The sequence below is a fragment of the Aplysia californica genome, unplaced genomic scaffold (assembly GCF_000002075.1).
Source record: "Aplysia californica isolate F4 #8 unplaced genomic scaffold, AplCal3.0 scaffold00638, whole genome shotgun sequence".
NCBI lineage: Eukaryota > Metazoa > Mollusca > Gastropoda > Aplysiida > Aplysiidae > Aplysia > Aplysia californica.
In genome coordinates, this window is record NW_004797908.1 from 27,541 (window position 1) to 31,686 (window position 4,146).

The 4,146-nt window shown below is 37.0% G+C and overlaps 1 non-coding gene across 1 annotated transcript; it reads right to left on the minus strand.

Annotated features, from left to right (window-relative positions):
* Positions 1-3,112: 3,112 nt before the first annotated feature.
* TRNAR-UCG lies at positions 3,113-3,185 on the minus strand. Its single transcript has one exon. It is a non-coding gene; the product is annotated as a tRNA-Arg (tRNA).
* Between the last annotated feature and the right edge of the window lie 961 nt (positions 3,186-4,146).

Sequence of the window (4,146 nt, forward strand, 5' to 3'; positions counted from 1 at the left end):
ACACACACACACACACACACACACACACACACACACACACACACACACACATACACTTGTGTATTTTTTGCGTTACATGTGTTTGCAAGGATCGTTACCTACCCCTCTACCTTCCCTTCCCCCCTCTGCCCTTCCCCCTCTCCCCTGGCCCTCTTCCCTTCTCCCTCCCCTTCCCCTCCCTTCAAGGCTCGAGCAAGGATAGTATCATTAACTTCAAACTAACTTCAAACCAAAAAAGTAGCCTTCAATGAGTGTTACGTCTAATAAACTCAGAATTGTGAAACGCAGGAATGCACTGTCATAGACCTGCTCCATAACTCAATTCTTGGGCCTGGCAGTGGATTGGTTAAAGGAGTATCTCTGCCTGTCTGCCGGTATGCTGTATTTCGCTCAGCCTGGATTTGAATTGATAGATAGAATCAAAATAGCCCGCCTCCTAGATCTAGATGATCTCCATGTATTGTGTTGAACGGGGTGTAAAGAATATACAGTTTCAACTACAATGATTCAACCAGAGAGTTCTCTGATTCAACCATTAATAATATAAAATAATACTATGATGTAATAATAATGACCTAGCATCCTTTTCGGTTTGTAGATTTGTCATAGTGTACCAAAACACACCCCAAGTTCGCCCTGCCTATTGCCTATACCCTGTTCGAGGCGAATTTGGTCGAAATGTACAAAACAAAAAAAAATGGCAGCTCTTACTTTAACGTTACTGCTGAAGGAAAACCTCGCTGGCCCCGCCCAACGGAATCAAATGAATTCTTTTTTTACTTTTAGAAAGTGTTTTACGGCACTTGCAACACAATAAAGTTATATAAGTGTGGAAGATGTGCAGTGCTACAAGAGAGTAACAAGCACAAAATAGAAGGAGAGATAAGGACGATAGACGTTTGACAGGAAAGAAGAAGCAAACCACACAAGAGCACCCGCCAACCACCCACTCAAAGGAATTCGATTGGCTGCAGGCAGTGTGCACTGGGAAAAAGCATGGCGAACTTAGGATGTGTGATGGTAGAATCTATACTATAACTCTACAAAAAGACGAGGATGCTCAGTAAATTATGCTCAAAATGTCGTGTCTGTCAAAGTGGGCATCAAACCTGAAAATCCTCTATTTTCACTGTTTGTATCAAAGTCTATGCAATGTCCGAGTGGTCCTATCATGTCTTTAAGTGCCCAGAGTGAACAAAACATGCCGTATTCGTACATAGTGAACCGGAGATTCAGATAGTCTTTGCAAATGGCAGCTTTTACTTTTACGCTACTCCTAAACGAAAATCTGTCTAGCCTCGCCTAACTTAATACTTTTAAAAAATGTTAATGAATTCGATTGGCCGTAGGAAGTGTGCACTTAGTATAGGCAGGGCAGAGCTGGGCAGGGCGAACTTAGGAAGTGTGGTGGTAGAATCTATACTACATGTGCATAATTCTACAAAAAGACGAGGATGCTCAGTAAATTATGATCAAAATGTCGTGTCTGTCAAAGTGGACATCAAACTTGTAGATATTCTACTTTCACTATTTGTATCGACGTCTAAATATGTTCGAGTGGTCCAATCATGTCTTGAAGTACTGCGAGCAAACAAGCCTGAAATATGCATACTACGTTGTAAGCAGGAGATTCAGATACATGTTGTCTTTGTTAGGACAAGGAGTGGGCCCACGGTCAGTTATCTGCGATATGTCTGATTGGGGTCAACTTCAACAAAGGAATCAGAGGAATCAGATATAGTACCGGTAATATCTTCAAATTGAACATAAGGTACTGATAAATGACAGATGGGAAGGATCAGCTGCCGTTATTTTCAAGTGGTTTGAACTGAGACTGGTCAGTAAGGCCTAATGTGGATGATGATAATTTTGAATTATTAATTTGTATCAGTTTTGATTGCCTTTCTGATTATAACACACACACACACACACACACACACACACACACACACACACACACACACATACACACACACATACACACACACAGATAATTATTGTGTGTCTCTCTTTCTCTCTGTCTCTCCGTCTCTCTGTCTCTCTGTCTCTCTCCCTCTCTCTCTCTCTCACTCTATCTCTCCTGTTTACTCTCTGTCTCTATTTCTCCTTCTCTGTGTCCCTGTCTGTCTGTCTGTCTGTCTGTCTGTCGTTTGCTTTCTCTTTCTCTCCTCCTCCTAACCCCCCCCCCCCCCCGCAAAAAAAAAAAAAAAGTGTCATTGGATGAACATATAAAATAATGTTATATTCCTCTCAAAGTCCATATATTTTTTTAAAATTGATATGTCAGTTATTTGAAAAAGACATAACAAACAATTGCAACAACGTGAAAAACACTATACTAGAGACTATAAATGACCAAAACAGTTTTAGGAAGATTGAACAGAAAAAATGGAGTGGGGAGGGGAAGTGAGAAAGAACCTGCAAAAGATCAGATGTGTCCTAAGGATTAGGTTTCAGTTACAGGATGTAGGCTGTATACCCGCTCTGGCTTAGATATGTTGTACGAATTAAATGTATTTTACCTACATGAAGGATGGCAAGGAAAAAAGTTCGCCCTATAGAATAAAACTATGGTATGAATAAAAGTACAAACATCAAAGTTTGCAGAAACTATGTGTATAACCATCTGGATTATTATGTCATATATTATAATAAAATAAAATACAAAACAAAAAGAAACCAACAAAAATGATAGATCTAGTCGGAAACAAAGTTTGAGGGTTTTCGCTTTGTTCTTTCTGACGCCCTCCTGCACATTTATACCCCCTCCCACGGAAACAAAAAAAGAACAATGGTCCTTGACCTGCCTCGTATAATGATTTTATTAATATCGAAATTAACAATTTGAGAAAAGAAATAAGGAATGTAGGTTATTTATGAATAAATTATAGAAGGTAATTTTGAATAAAATGCATAAATAAAACCAAAAGCATGAAGATAGAAAAAAAACCCAACAACATATAGCTCATATATAAGAAAGAAAAAAAATATTTTGAATAAAATGCATTAAAAAAACCAAAAGCATTAAGATTGAAAAAAAACCCAAAACAAGATAGCACTTGAATTATTAAGAGAGAAAAAAAAATCCATTTTCAAACCGAAAAAAAAAATTCGACCCCGACGAGATTCGAACTCGCAATCTTCTGATCCGAAGTCAGACGCCTTATCCATTAGGCCACGAGGCCACTTCTCTTGAAGGCGACGGCGTAAGAGGACATCGTTTTGTTCTTTGGCGGGTGAGCTGTTTTATCGCTGTGATAATAATTATTTTGCTCCTCAAACTCAAACAGCTGCGGAACAGTATTGTCATTAACATTCTAAGTAAGTTCCATTATAATAAAATAATATTATATAGATCTACCTTCTCAGCTTAGCCACAGACAGCTTTCCCCCCCTCCTTTATGACATTTGCCTAACTGAATACGGAAACGCTCGATCCTGCAGGAGGCCTACTTCTAAAGTACAAGAACAATATATAGATTTCTAGATCTATAGATCTATATATATATATTATTATTATTATTATTATATTACGTCGATTTATGCCAAGAAACGTAAACAATCACGATTTGTCTCATGACCATTCTATAAATAATAATAATAATATAATGATAATAATAATAATAATAATAATAATAATAATAACAAATACCATTTGTTATGCTGCGCATTTCCATTTTCTAAAAAATACTCACAATGCGCATTATAAATCTAAAAAAAGACATCAGATCTTAACAATTAATTGACATATATGACATATGGTCACATATGTGTGATCGTAAAACACAGTATCATGCATAGATCTAAGCTAAGTATAATTATAATTTTATTATTGTGAGAAAAAAAATGATACTAAGAATTATATAGATCTACAAGGATGTATTAAAATTCACGAACAGTCACAAAACATTGAAACTTGAATAACCTAGAAACTTTCATTAAAACATTCATACCCTAATAAGCTAGGAAAAACATCTCTCTCTCTCTCTCTCTCTTTCTCTCTCTCTCTCTCTCTCTCTCTCTCTCTCTCTCTCTCTCTCTCTCTCTATTTCTCACAGTCTCACAGATTATTTTTTCGGACAGTCTCACAGTTTGGCATACAATGTATTACCGTTCATCATTATGATTTTGAATTAAAATTGTTGT